Source organism: Jaculus jaculus, chromosome 2 (assembly GCF_020740685.1).
Source record: "Jaculus jaculus isolate mJacJac1 chromosome 2, mJacJac1.mat.Y.cur, whole genome shotgun sequence".
NCBI lineage: Eukaryota > Metazoa > Chordata > Mammalia > Rodentia > Dipodidae > Jaculus > Jaculus jaculus.
This window is the reverse complement of record NC_059103.1, coordinates 4,321,846-4,336,652: the sequence shown is the minus strand read 5'-3', so window position 1 is coordinate 4,336,652 and position 14,807 is coordinate 4,321,846. Positions and strand designations below refer to the sequence as shown.

General features: G+C 46.6%; 1 non-coding gene across 1 annotated transcript; it reads right to left on the bottom strand.

Moving 5' to 3' along the window:
* Positions 1–14,388: 14,388 nt before the first annotated feature.
* On the bottom strand, positions 14,389–14,495 carry LOC123459002. The gene has a single exon (XR_006635934.1). It is a non-coding gene; the product is annotated as a U6 spliceosomal RNA (small nuclear RNA).
* Between the last annotated feature and the right edge of the window lie 312 nt (positions 14,496–14,807).

Sequence of the window (14,807 nt, the reverse complement as noted above, 5' to 3'; positions counted from 1 at the left end):
GGCAAAGACAAAGGTACCAGGTTTGATTCCCCAGGATCCACATAAGCCAGATGCATATGGTGGTGCCTGAGTCTGGAGGTTGTCTGCAGTGGTAACAGGTCCTGGTGCACACATTCTCTCTCACACCTTCCTCTCTTTCAAATAAATAAATATATTTAAAATTTTTTGAGCCAGGCGTGGTGGTGCACGCCTTTAATCCCAGCACTTGGGAGGCAGAGGTAGGAGGATTACCATGAGTTTGAGGCCACCCTGAGACACCATAGTGAATTCCAGGTCAGCCTGGGCTAGAGTGAGACCCTACCTCGAAAAAGAAAAAAAAAAAATTGAAAATGGAAAAAAGCAGACACTTCACCCGGGCCTATGCATCAGTGGTGTGGCTGGCTCTGGATACAAAAGGTAGTGAGAAAGGACCAAAGTGTGGATTTGTCCAGAGCCACATTTTGAGAGTTTATTCTACTCCATGATAGAGTCCCCTTGAGTCCTTACTATAAGGCAGGTCCCCAACACTGGTCCCCTCCTGTCCTTGCTACGGCACAGATACTGGGCCTGCCGTTGGGCACATTAGACCATTGTGGAAGCCAAGGTCACCAAAGTCTGGGACTCACACTGGAAATGACCATTCAGGACTGGGGTTTGAGTCATGGTTACACAGGTGTGGTTGCACATGCCTGGAATCCCAACACGTGGAGACAGCACAAGCCCATTACTGCAGTTGTAGTGTAATACAGACATCCTAGCAAGACCCTTTGTCAAGGACTAAAAATGAATGAGTATGAATGCAGGAGTAACTAAACAGGACATGGCAGGAGAGAGACTGCAACAGTTAAGGCCGCTACCTCTGCAAGGCTGCTGATGCAAGTTCCTTCCCAGCACTCGTGTAAAGCCAGAGGCACAGTGGTGCAGGCATCATAATGTCAATGCAGCAAAGAGGACAGGAAGGGGAGCCTTGGGAAACCCTATGGTAGGAGCCCAGCCAGGCCCGCCTTCCCAGTGGCAAAAACGAGACCATATGAAACAAGATAGAGAGCCAACACAGGGAGGCTGCCATCTGTTCCACACATACGCTTTAGCACACATGTACATCCATTTATTCATCAACACACACAAAGGTCTGCAGAGATGGCTCAGCGGTTAAAGTCACTTGCTTGCAAAGGACGTTGGTCTGTGTTTGATGCCCCAAGACCCACATAAAGGCAGATACCAAGAGACACGTTAATCCAGCATTCATTTGCAGTGGCAAGAGCCCCAGATGTGCCCATTCTCTATCTCTCTTAAATAAATATATAAAATGATTTTTAGAAAACTAAACACACAAAATAAGCAAAAAATAAATATAAGAATCAAGGTCAGTGGCTGAGAAACAAATAAATATAGAAAAGATAAGGGTTAAAAATGAATCAGGGGCTAGAGAGATGTCTTAGCAGTTGAGGTGCTTGCCTGAAAAGCCTAAGGACCCAGGTTTGACTCCTCAGAACCCATGTGTTCCAGATGCACAAGGTGATGCATGCACACAGGCGGATTGTGCATACAAGCGGCACGTTCATCTCCATGTAGTTTGCAGTGGCTAAGGCCCTGCCTGGTATGCCAATTCTCTCTCTCTCTCTCATAAATAATAATAAAAAAAATAACGAATCACTGGATGTGGTGGTGCACACTTTGATCCCAGCACTCAGGAGGTTAAGGTAGGAGGATCACTGTGAGTTCTAGGCCAGCCTGAGACTACATGGTGAATTCCAGGCCAGCCTGGGCTAGAGCAAGTCCTCATCTCAAAAAAAAAAAAAAAAAATTGGAAATTGTTCTAAACTCCAGTCAGTGTTGACTTTAGAGACAATCCCTCTTCATGCTTAGAGAATTACAAAAAGGAAACGTGACACGTGTCCCATGTCCCTCTTCCTTCCAGATCACTGCCTCTGGAGGAAACACATGGGCCAAAGGAAGTCTAAGCTGACGCTGAGGATTCTCAAGAAAGGAGAGAGGAGCAGCTTGTACAGGAAACCTAGAAGAACCAAGACTCTCCTGGAAGCAGTGCGATAAGAGTCCTCACGTCGCCCTCCTGGGAGCTGGGGATTCACCTAGGAGTCTGTGGAGGGCGACGAGAACCAGGGCTTCCACTTCAACCCCAGCGACCCATCCTTTCCTGAGGCTCCACCAGCACAGCAGACCACTTCCCCTCCATCCACTGTCTCCTGAGACAGTAGTCGGAGGTCGTCCCTGTGCTTTTATATATTTGGTTGCCATAGCCTAGGACCATTTGAACGTGGTATGTTTGGGCTCATGTGTATAGAAAAGGACCTGCTTTTTAAATGCAATATATGAGCCTTACCATTATAATGGCTTTACTACTTCACAAATTTTACTGGAGTTTTAAAATGTTTTTCATTGTCTTAATAATGTATAACTTTTTATATTTATTTTAAATAGGTTTGCTAAGTTGTAGTTTTGAAATGTGTTTTATGTTCAACACGGATGTTTTAGCTTTTCTATATTGAAATAGTTTTCACTCATATATTTTGTTTTATACATATTATACTTTCAAATCTGTTATAATTGGGTATTTATGTCAAGCTTATGTAAATATAAATTTTATTTGAATGTTGCAAACAATTATAGGAAATTAAACCTTGCTGGACACATTTATTATATATTTTAATGAGAACATGTACTTTGAAAGAGCACTACATAACAATTTTAGAAATATGTATCCTATTCCAACAGCCTGCTCTCATCTCTCTGTGGAGCCTGGGTTTCCTTGTTCATCCACTTATGTATTCACAGCTTTCCCTTGTTTTGTCACTTACAGACACCATGGAACATCTTCCTTGGGGCATACAATAAAAATATTTTCCCCATGTTTTCTGTGCTTCTGAGTGTTTTTTGCTGCTAAATCTTATTGCTATTTATAAGAATTGTGGCCATTTGACTAAATCTTTCTTTGGTGTTTGGGTGTGTGTAATGAGGTGTGTTTTCCACGGTTTGGCACACGCACTCCAGTGTGATGGGCCGGGAGGACTGTCAGGTGTCCGTCTCCATCTCTCTTCGGCCCATTCTTACTGGAGCTGGAGAACCTTACCAATCTCAGAACATGCTGCTTCTTCAGATCCTTCAGGGATTCTCCAGTTTCCGCTTTCCTGTGAGAATTGGGGTTACAGAGGCACATGGCCACACCCAGTTTATGTGTGGGTCCTGAGGGTAAAAATCAAGTAATATCGCAAGCCTCCTGAGGCCCTCATGCTTGCACAGGAAGTGCTCTCGACAGCTGAGCCACCTCTCAAGCCCCCGAATTTATCTTTTTGGTTTTTGGAGGTAGGGTCTCACTCTAGCCCAGGCTGACCTGCAATTCACTATGTAGCCTCAGGCTGGCCTCAAACTCATGGTGATCCTCCTACCTGTGTCTCCTTGAGTGCTAGGATTAAAGGTGTGTGCCACCACAACTGGCCTTTTCTTTCCTTCTTCCCTTCCTTCTTTCTTTTTTTTTTTAATTTTTATTAACATTTTCCATGATTATAAAATATATCCCATGGTAATTCCCTCCTTCCCCACCCCCACACTTTCCCGTTTGAAATTCCATTCTCCATCATATTACCTCCCATTACAATCATTGTAATTACATATATACAATATCAACCTATTAAGTATCCTCCTCCCTTCCTTTCTCCACCCTTTATGTCTCCTTTTCAACTTACCTTCTTTCTTTCTTTATTTTCTTTTTCTGTCTTTTCTTCTTGTTGCTTAGGTGCCAATGGAAAAAGAACAGCTTGAAATAAAGTCTCAACCAGAAGCAAAATGAAACTAAACAGAAGCAACAATACAGCATTAACCTCTGAGAATAAGAGCCACCCATGTCAGTGAGATTCAGGAAAAACAGAAGTTTTAAGGTTTTGGCAGAGCTGGATTACAGAGAGTGCTTAAAGAGTGACAGATGTTAGATAGGGTGGTGGTTGAGAGTCTGGGTTATCTAAAGAGGTTAAACTTCCTGCTAAGGCAGTAGCCATTGAAGACAGGCACTGCACTATGTGATTCTTGTGATACCAACTTGAAATCAGAGGTCACACAAATTATGGTCACAGTCTACCCTCACCAGACTGCCCTCAAGATGCCAGTTTCAAACTGAGGATTCCCAGATGTAGGTACGTTTCCTTAGAGGAATAAAACCAATAGTATAGATACACAATTATAACAGAGAATTTTTCAGAAGCAGAGGATGCACCGTCCAACACTAGCCACCTGCACGCTGGAGTCTCAAAACACTCAACAGAAGTTCACACCAAAATTTGAAAGGCTCAGAAATGAAACTTGCAGAGTTGCAGGCCTGTAACATCCCTGGAGAGTCCTGTACCACCAGTGATGGCCACATCAATAGGTGAACTTCTTCTAGGAGAATGGAGCTTGGTCTTGGTGTCTTCTGGTTTTCTAGGGTTTTTTTTTTTTTTGTGAGGTAGGATCTCACAAGCCCAGGCTGACCTGGAATTCACTATGTAGTGTCAGGCTGGCCCCGTAACTCACAGCAATCCCCGTACCTCTGCCTCCAGAGTGCTGAGATTAAAGGCATGTGCCACCATGACTACTTTTATTCCATCCAGTCCCATGGACTCTAGTAGGATGCCAACTATATTCAGCCTGAGTCTTTCCCAATCAGTTGCTGTGGTGGTTTGATTCAGGTGTCCCACATAAGCTTAAGTGTTCTGAATGGTAGGTTCCCAGCTAATGGAGATTTAGAAATTAACACCTCAAGGAGGCAGTGTATTGTTGGGGGGGGAGTTATTGGGTGTTATAGCCAGATTCACCTTGCCAGTGTTTGGCACACTCTCCTGTTCCTGTTGTACACCGTATGTGGGCCAGGGGGTGATGTCCACCCTCTGCTCATGACATCGTTTTGCCCCACCATGGTGAAGCTTCTCCGTGAGCCTGTAAGCCAAAATAAACCTCTTTTCCAACAAGCTGCTCCTGCTTGTGTGATTTGTACCAGTGCCAATCTGACTGAAACAGTTGCTATTCTACCAATCAATCCCTTCTTGAAATGAACCCACAGACACCCAGAAGTATAGATTTATAACCTCCTGGGCATATTTCAATCCAATCAAATTGACAGTCAAGATTAACCATCACACTTGGCCACAGAGAGTTCTGACCAGATGGCTCTAAATTTCAGGTCTTCTATGACTCCCTTAGTTTTGATAATTCTCTGGAAAAACTCACCAAACCCTGGAAGGTATGTTATCATTAGTAGTTCTCTCAAACTTTCAAAACAGGAAATTTGGGTTCAGCAGCAAGTAGCCGTAGCTATTTTGTGAGATCCCCTCGGTTCTCTGGAGTGTTCTGCACTCCGCGAGGGCTGCCTTGAAGTTGTACTTGGCTTATAGTCCTCTGCTCAGGGAACCAGGCGAAAGCCTAACAGCTCTCAATTAGGAAGCCAAATGACCCAATATCTTACGTTTATTTAAAGGAAAAAACTGGTCAGTCTCACGGCTGCTCATACTAAAAGCTTATTAACATTCACTGTGATTTAACAGTATTGCTCTCCCACAAAACTGAGCGGCCTTTTCAAACAGTACTATGTCAAGAAATCACATTTTGCAACATAGTATATGACTTCTCTTCCACAATTTGAGGTGACAAAAAAGGCAAAGTAAGGCCATTGATTCACAGCTTCAAGATTTACATAAAGGAAATATGAAAACATTCCGTGCCTCTGAGCAGGCTCTGCACTGTAATGATTACCGCAGTTCTTTGTGTTGGGGATTTTACATAACGGCACAGCTTTTCCGGGAACGCTCCCTGAAGTTCCTCCTTAAGAACCACTCCAGCTGGCTTTTCTTCCTCCTCTGCACGTACGATTGTGTTAAAGACTGCATTTCCTCACACAACCTGTTCTCTCTGAGAATTTCCCAATACGGCCTTCACATCTCCACCAGTGCCCACCAGTATCAAGAGTCTAAGTCAGCAGAAGGACTGTCTGTGACATCCAGCCATTCACAGCCCACATCGTGCCAGTCGCCTGCCTTCAGCACGTACTGTGCGGTGTTCTCTCTAACTGACAAATACCTTGCCACATTTCTGACCACCACTCTGCTGGCTATTGGCTGATCCTATTCAGAAGTGTCTGTCAAATGAATAAATCTCCCATTAACATCCAGCTCCTCCGTGGACACTTTCGCAGTGCCTCAGCAGAATGGGACACGCTAACGCCGCTGCTCTCCTCTGAGTCTTCCACTTTGACTCTAGTTCCCTTCCTCTGCTCCTGGACGATGCTCAGGACACGGTCACGCAGGAAGGGGGGCTGGGAGGAATGGTTCACCTCTGCTCCTTTCCGGTAATCGCTCATGTCCATGTCCACGGCTAGCTTCACATCCAGGAGCTGTCTGTGACCAGTGACCGGGTGCACTTGTCTCCTGACTTCCGCTGTTTCTCCCTGGAGCCCCTTCCCAGCACTCTGGAGGGGAGAGCTGAGCTGAGAGGCTGTCCGTCCTCGCGGCTTTCTCCCACCGATTCTCGCTGGCCCTGCTGGCAGTCAGGGTGCACCTCTGACGACAGAATGGCGTCCAAGGGCCGCCGGGCAGTCAGCTCCAGCCTCTCCGTGGACAGCCGCACCCGGGCAGCGTGCTGCCCTCCCGCGCCATGAAGCCGTGGCCGGCTTGTCCTCGTGCTGCACAGACGCCCAGAGTCCACCTCCCCAGCGTGCCCGCGCTCCTTTCCTCTCGCTGACGTCCTCTCGGGACACGTTAGGAGACGCCTCGCAGAGGCTGACGACGAGCGATTCCGCAAACCCACCCGACGTCCGGTTGCTCGTGGGGCTCGGCACGGACCTGGGTCTCCTGAGCAGACGCTCCCCGGGCGTCAGCAGCGGGCAGCTGGGCCTCGAACCCCCGTCGGGGCCGCTCGGGCCGCGAGCTCGCTGGCAAGAGGCCGCGGGGCTGAGGGACGGTGCGCACGCGGAGGTCGGTGCGACGGGCCGGAGAGCGCGCACGTACAAGCCCTCGCACGCCCCCACGCCCCCGCGCCGGGGCCGCGCTCCTGCGCACGCCGACGTGGGCGGAGAAGCGCGAGGACAGTGTTTGAGCAGCCGGAGGAGAAGACGAGCGGTGGAGGGACGGACTGCGAACATTCCCAGCGCAGGAAACACGTCCACGCACCACGCGGCGGGAGGCGGGGCTAAGGGGACCTGCGAGGCCGAGCTGATTGTGTGAGCATGCGCGAGTCGCCCCACGCATGCGCAGTTCTTTCGTTTTTCTGCCTTGAGCGGCACAGAATAAACATTCACTGTGCAAAAGATGGCATTGGTCATAGCAAACGAATATTTAATCAAAACAAAATTTAAACAGAGCAAACATCAAACTCTGTAGCTCCAAGTCCAACAACTCTAGCCAGTAGCAAGTCTCCAAGTCTGATGATTCTAACCAGGAGCAAGTCACTGGAATTCCAATTCTGTCCCTCTATCTAGGCTGCTCACAGTCCTGGAAACTTCATCTGGTACTGGCAGCTCTCCTTGGCAGCCAGCCCATAGTCCTGGTATCTACTTTGGGTCTCTACTGCAACCCATAGTTCATCCACTACTGATGGCTCCATCAGGCTTTCATGCAGGTAATCCAACAAGCCTGCTTCACACTGCCCATGGCCATTTCCAAAACACAAAACTGTGTTGCAAATTCATTGACCCTCTTTTGTTGTTGTTTTTGTTGTTGTTATTGTTGTTTGTTTTTTGAGGTAGGGTTTCACTCTAGTTCAGGTTGACCTGGAATTCACTATGTAGTCTCAGGGTGAATGCAAACTCATGGGGATCCTCCTACCTCTGCCTTCCCAGTGCTGGGATTAAAGGTGTGCACTACCACACCTGGCTTAACATACAAAGTTGTTTTTATTCCATTTTTATTAATGTATTTCTGAGCAACAAGAGATGGTTCCTCCAAGAGCATACAATCAAATTTACTCAGGGGGCTGGGAGAGGTTCCTTGAAGGAAATACAAGCTGGCTTATTCTGGGAGTTAGGGAGATGGTTCCTCTAAGGGAATACAAGCTAGTTTATTCTGGAGGGTGGAGAGAAGGTTCCTCGAAGGGAATACAGGCTAGTTTATTCTGGGGGTTAGGGAGATGTGCCCTCGAAGGGAATACAAGCTAGTTCATTCTGGGGCTGGAAGATAGTTCCTCACAGGGAATACAAACTACTTTACCCTGGGGACCGGGAGATAGTTCTTCCAAGGGAATACAAGCTAGTTCATGCTGGGGCTGGGAGATGGGTCCTCGAAGGGAATACCAGCTAGTTCACTCTGGGGCTGGGAGAGATTCCTCACAGGGAATGCAAGGTAGTTTACTCTGGGGACTGGGAGATGGTTCCTCCAAAGGAATACAAGCTAGTTCATGCTGGGACTGGGAGATGGGTCCTCGAAGGGAATATAAACTGGCTTAATCTGGGGACTGGGAGATGGTTCTTCAAAGGGAATACAAACTAGTTCACTCTGGGGCTGGGAGATGGTTCCTCAAAGGGAATGCAAGAAAGTTCAATCTAGGGGCTGGGAGATGGGTCCTCGAAGGGAATACAAGCTAGTTCACTGGGGGCTACCAGATGGTTCCTTGAAGAAAATCCAAGCTAGTTTACTCTGGGGCTGTGGAGATGGTTCCTTGAAAGGAACACAGTGAGATGATTACTCAATGGAAATACAAGCTAGTTCACTCCTGGGCTGGGAGATGGTTCCTTGAAGGGAATGCAAGTTAGTTTACTCTAGGAGCTGGGAGATGGTTTTTTGAAGGGAACACAGGCTATTTCACTCTGGTTGCTGGGAAATGGTTCCTCACAGGGAACACAAGTTAGTTTGCTCTGGGGCTGGAGGATGGTTTAATCAAAAGGAATACAAGGTAGTTTATTCTGGGGGCTGGGAGATGGTTCCTCAATGGGAATAAAGCTAGTTTTCTCTGGGGGCTGGTAGATGTTTCCTCAAAGGGAATACAAGCTAGTTCACTCTGGGAGCTGGGAGATCATTCCTCAAAGGGAATACAAGTTAGTTCATTCTGGGGGCTGGGAGATGGTTCCTGGAATGGAATACAAGCTAGTTCACTCTGGGGCTGGGAGATGGTTCCTCGAAGGGAAAACAAGCTAGTTCATTCTGGGGGTTAGGGAGATGGCACTTCAATGGGAATATAAGCTAGTCACTCTGGGGGGGACTGGGTGATAGTTCCTTGAAGGGAATACAAGTTAGTTCATTCTGGGGCCTGGAGATTGTTCCTCAAAGGGAATACAGTTAGTTTACTCTGGGGGCCAGGAGATGGTTTCTAAAGGGAATACAAACTAGTTTACTCTGGGCATTGGGAGATGGTTCCTCAGAGGGAATACAAGATAGTTCATTCTGGGGGCTAGGAGATGGATTCTTGAAGAGAATACAAGCTAGTTCACTCTGGGGGCTGAAAGATTGTCCCTCAAGAGGTATATTAGGCAGTTCACTCTGTGGCTAGGAGATGGTTCCTCAAAGGGAATAAAACTAGTTCACTCTGGGCTGGGATTAAAGGCATGTGCCACCATGTCTGGCTAAAAAAAAAAAAAAAAAAAAAAAAAAAAAACTAGTTCACTCTGGGGGCTGGGAGATGGTTCCTGGAAGGGATTACAAGCTAGTTTACTCTGGGACTGGGAGATGGTTCCTCAAAGGGAATACAAGCTAGGTCACTCTGGGGCTGGGAGATGGTTCCTTGAAGGGAATACAAGTTAGCTTATTCTGGAGCCTTGAGATTGTTCTTCAAAGGGAACACAAGCTACTTTACTCTCAAACTGTGGACATGGTTCCTTGAAGGGAATACAAGCTAGTTTACTCTGGGGATTGGGATATGGTTCCTGGAAGGGAATACAAGTTAGTTTATTCTGGGGCTGTGGAGATGGTTCCTGGAAGGGAATACAAGCTAGTTTACTCTAGGGCTGGGGGAGATGGTTCCTCGAAGGGAATACAAGCTAGTTCACTCTGGGGTTGGGAGATGCTTCCTTGAGGGGAATACGAGCTAGTTCACTCTGTGTCTAGGTGATGGTTCCTCAAAGGGAATAAAGCTAGTTCACTGTGGGGGCTGGGAGATGGTTCCTCAAAGGGAATACAAGCTAGTTCACTCTGGGGCTGGGAGATGGTTTCTGGAAGACAAGCTAGTTCACTCTGGGGCTGGGAGATGTTTCCTCCAAGTGAATACAAGCTAGTTTATTCTGGGGCCTGGGAGATGTTTTCTTGAAGGGAATATAGTCTAATTCACTATGATGGCTGTGGTAATGGTTCCCCAAAGGGAATACAGGCTAGTTCACTGTGGGTGCTGGATGATGGTTCCTCGAAGGGAATACTAGATAGTTCACTCTGGAGCTGGGAGATGGTTTCTCAATGGGAATACAGCTGAGGCTGGAGAGATGGCTTAGTGGTTTTGGCATTTGCCTACAAAGCCAATGTTCCTCGGTTTGAGTCACCAGGACCCATGTACGCCAGGATCACAAGATGGCACATGTGGGCTAGAGAGATGTCTTAGCACTTGAGGTGCTTGTGTGTGAAGCCAAAGGACCCAGGTTTGATTCCCAAGGACCCACATAAGCCAGATGTACAAGGGGCACATGTGTCTGGAGTTTATTTGCAGTGGCTACAGGCCCTGCCATGCCCATTCTGTCTCTGTCTGTCCTCCATTTTTCTCTGCTTGGAAATAAAAATGAAAAACAAGATGGCACATGAGTCTGGAATTCGTTTGCAGTGTCTGGACACCCTTGTGTACCTATTCTCTCTCTCTAGTAAATAAATAAATATTTTTTAAAAGGGGGGGATTTATTGGATTTAGTTATGGTGGTCTGATAGCAGTTTCAGGCCCAAGAATCATGAAACCTGGTAGCTTCTCAGTCCACATGGCCAGCTGCCTCAGCAGTCCCAGTCTAGCACTGAAGGCCTGTAGGCTTCCTTAGAAGCAACTGGTTTTCAATCCACGTGGCTCTTCATTTGACACGGCTCTTCAGTTCGCTCTGGTCTTCAATCCAGGCTTGAAGGCAGCAAGCAGCCCAGGCATCTTTTCACCCAGAGCTTCCTTATATAAAGTCCTCCTAGCTGGGCGTGGTGGCACACACCTTTAATCCCAGTACTCGGGAGGCAGAGGTAGGTGGATTGCTGTGAGTTCAAGGCCACCCTGAGATTACATAGTGAATTCCAGGTCAGCCTGGGCTAGAGTGAGACCCTACCTTGAAAAACCTAAAAAGTAAAGTCTTCCTCTGAGAGGGGCTGCTTGCTCTGGGGGAAGGTCTCACCCTGGGGGAAGGACTTCCTCCTACAGCTAATTCTTTCTGGAAGCTACCTCACAGACCCACCTGAAAGGGATTTCTGTGGATTACTAAACAAATGAAGTTGGCAACACCTTAACCACCACATGCACCATTCACAATCAGAAAGTAGTTCTACTGATTTTCTCACTTAATGACCCTTCATGGTGTGAACATGACTGTCACCATCTGTGGGTTAAAACATGCAGATTCAACAATGGAAGAAAAGAGATAATTTAGAGTACTTGGTGGACACGAAGACACACTGCCTTCTTTATGAAACCCTGTGTCAGCTCCTGTCACCTAGGTATCCCTGAGTACTCCAGGCATGGACTCTCAGGAACACCAGGGTGTCTTTTCCATTAAGAAGTAGGGTGGTTGGAAGTTGCTTCTCTTTCTCAAGAATGGGACAAGGCGGTCTGTGGATCTGTCTTGCCCACCGGCTTGGTGGAGGCGTCACGGGGCTCGGAGAGCGCCGGCAATACGCGCTGCCCCTTCAACTTCATCTTGAGCCCGCACATCCTTTCCGCCACCCAGACAGGCTCCCGCTCTGGGATCGGCAACTCCGTCAGGTCTTCGTCCTCAGAATCTGATGGCCGGTTCCTCGTCCTCTTCACGCTAGGTGACAGAGGTGAGCAGCAGGGATCCACCCTCCATCCTGAGGAAAGGAGCCCACCCCAGTGTCACACTGGTCTCTGCTGTTCAGCCTTTGTTCATCTCAGCTCATCTCCAAACCACCCACAAACAACATCTGTACTGACATCCATCTGCCCCCTTTCCCCGCGTCACTGTCCCCTGTCCCCTCAAAACTCTTCCTCTTTACAGCCTCCTGGTGTCCACTGAGGAAGAAAACAGCCTCCTCTCTCTCCCCTCGTTCCTTTCCTATCTTAGGGTCTCATCTCCTAACTCGGTAGGTTTACCTATCCATGTCCCAACTGTCCCTTCCAATTCCAACCCTGGCATTCTGGCCCCTCCTTCTCCACATCTGTGGCCTTCTAGTTCATGTCACCCTCGTAGATTTCAATATGGTGCCCTCACCTGATGGTCCTTCTCACCCACAAGTACTTCAGGTGATGGCACAGAAGTGCCAGGCTGAGTACCTGGTCCTCACATAGTGATGAAGGTTGACCCGTGGACCATCATTCTCTCAAATTCTTTCCTGAGCTCCATAGAAATGAGATTTTGATTGATCCCAGCCTCCTTCTGGACAAGGGCTCAGTCCATGCCCAGTGTCCTTTCCACGGCTTAGCAAAAAATTAGTAGTTGAGGACAGCTCTGAGAAGATGCTGTTACCCCAGTGTGTGGTCCCTCCAATGGGGGGTTGGGTGTGAAACCCCATGATGTCATCAGCCTTCCAACCTGGCAATAGTTTGAAAGTAAACATGTGTAACTGACAGGTACATGTGTCCACTGAGGAATCTTCTTGTCAGCAGAACCTGGCCTTTCACATGCTGTTGAGAAGTGCAGAGAGAGAGTCAGGAAAGATGACCCCCTCAGGCCCCATGCAAACAGGGAGCTTTTCTGAACTTCTTACACTTTGTTCTGCTTTCCAGCTGGGCACATGGGGCTTGCTTTCTCCTTCTTTTCTTATTTTTATTTCATAAAAGGTTAAACTCAGCCTAGAGAGAGGGCTCAGCAGTTAAGGTGTTTGCCTGCAAAGCCTAACAACTTGGGTTCAATCCCCCACTACCCATGTAAAGCCAGGTGCATAAAGTGCCGCGTGCATATAGAGTTCATTTGCAATGGCTCGAGGCCTTGACTCACCCATTCTGTCTGTTTCTCTTCTATCTCTTTCTGCTTGCAAATAAATAAATAAAATTTTAAAATGGTTGAACTGGGATGGAGAGATGGTTTAGCAGTTAAGCACTTGCCTATAAAGCCTAAGGACCCCGGTTTGAAGCTTGATTCACCAGGACCCACATTAGGCAGATGCACAATGGGGTGCACGCGTCTGGAGTTCATTTGCAGTAGCAGGATGCCCTGGAATGTCCATTCTCTTTCCCCCTCCTCTTTCTCTATCAAATAAATAAGTAAATAAAATAAAATATTTTTAAAAAATCCATCAAAGGGGCTGGAGAGATGGCTCCCTGGTTAAGGCACTTGCCTGTATTAGCCCAATGACTCAGGTTTGATTCCCTCGTACCTACAAAAGCCAGATGCATAAGGTGACACATGCATTTGGAATTCCTTTGCAGTGTCTAGATGCCCTGGCGTGCCTATACTTTCTGTCTCTCGCTCTATGTGTCTGTATGGGATTATATTCAGCAGTCCATCACCTTAACCACTCGACCACCTCGTCTACTGGGATTATATTCAAAAAGTCATTGCCTATGCCAATATATTGAAGTGTTTCCCCTACTTTTTCTTCTAGCAGTTTCAGAGTTTCAAATCTGATAATTATGGTTTTTGGTCCATTTGGACTTGTGCATGGAGAGAGATAAGGAACTGTTTTCATCTTTCTACATATAGATATCCAGTTTTCCCAGTACAATTTGTTAAAGAGGCTGTCTTTTAGCCAATTTTGGCATTTGTGTTAAAAGTTAGATGGCTGTAGCTGCCTGAATTAACATCTGGGTCCTTTATTCTGTTCCATTCATCTACATATCAGCTTTTGTACCAGTGTCATGCTGTTTTGTTTTGGTTTGGGAGGCAGAGGTAGGAGGATTGCTGTGAGTTTGAGGCCACCCTGAGACTACATAGTGAATCCCAGGTCCGCCTAGGCCAGAGTGAGACCCTACCTTGAAAAAAAAATTGTTTTGGTTATTCGTGGGTTTTTGTGCTTCCAAATGAATTTTAGGATATTTTTTCTATTTCCCCGAAGAATGCCATTGGAAGACAGGTATGGTGGCTCATGCCTTTAATCCCAGCACTTGGGAGGCAGAGGTAGAAGGATCACTGTGAGATCAAGGCCAGCCTGAGACTACATAGTGAATTCCAGGTCAGCCTACCTTGCAAAAACAACAACAACAAAAAGCCATTGGAATTTTGATGGGAGTTGCATTAAATGTATAGATTGCTTTGGGTAAGACTGACATTTTCAGAATAATGATTCTTCCAACCTGAGAATATGGGCTGTCTTTCCATTTCCTAGAGTCTTCTGCAATTTCTCTAGAGTGTTTTAAAGTTTTTTTTGTTTTTTTCAAAATATGGAAAGTTTCACAAATTTAAATGTCATCCTTGTGCAGGGACTACGCTAATCTTGTCTGTGTCATTGCAATTTTAGTATATGTGCTGCTGAAGCAAGCACGAGTGTCTGAAAGTTTTCATTGTAGAGATTCTTCACTTCCTTGGTCAGGTTTATTCCAAGGTATTTTATTTTTTTAAGGCAATTGTGAATGGGAGTGATTCCCTAATTTCATCCTCAGCATGTTTGTTGTTAGTAGTGATTTCTGTGTATTTATTTTGTATCCTGCTACTTTGCTAAAAATGTTTATCAGCTCTACCAATTTGCTGATAGAGTCTTTATGGTCCTTTATGTATATAATCATATCATCTACAAATAATGATAATTTTATATCTTCCTTTATAATTTGTAGCACTTTTAGGTGTGTCTCTTGCC